We start from the raw sequence: 520 nt of genomic DNA, 5'->3' as shown, positions 1-520 counted from the left end.
TGTAGTAGTTTCAGTTTCGCAATTGGTGACGTCACCTGCTACAGTTTTTTTACATTTGTCTTAGCGGATTTTTTTTTACAGTACCTTGGTTAGTTTAAAAAATGAAAAGTGTTTTGAAGCACCTGAATACTTAGCATCCAAAAGTCAGGTAAATTGTTTTGTTTTTTTCTTCGAACCTGAAACCAAAACTAAAGCAACAGCTTGAGCTATGTTCTTTTATTTCAAAGAGGTATAATATTTTATCCCGTCTTTCTGTGCCATTTAGATTGCGTTTCTTTTTTAACAGCGGGCTTGAGTTCCATCTACACCTGGCGTCGCTCGAAACTCGGCGCAGCAAGTGGAGAGAAGGAAACTGCTTGGCCATGAAGTGTGGGGGGAAGTGCAAGGAGGCAAGGAGCCGACGAGCACGTGTGGGGAGTGCGTTACGGCCAATGTTCGGGTGGGGGGCCATGGCAGCCGTCGCTCAAAAATCGGCGCAGCAAGTGGATCCAGGAAATGATAGACCAAGAAGCGCGACAGG

Source organism: Haemaphysalis longicornis, unplaced genomic scaffold (assembly GCF_048455015.1).
Source record: "Haemaphysalis longicornis isolate Haplotype H1 unplaced genomic scaffold, Haemaphysalis longicornis Haplotype H1 scaffold_12, whole genome shotgun sequence".
Classification (NCBI taxonomy): domain Eukaryota; kingdom Metazoa; phylum Arthropoda; class Arachnida; order Ixodida; family Ixodidae; genus Haemaphysalis; species Haemaphysalis longicornis.
Note: the sequence above shows the minus strand (reverse complement) of the source record.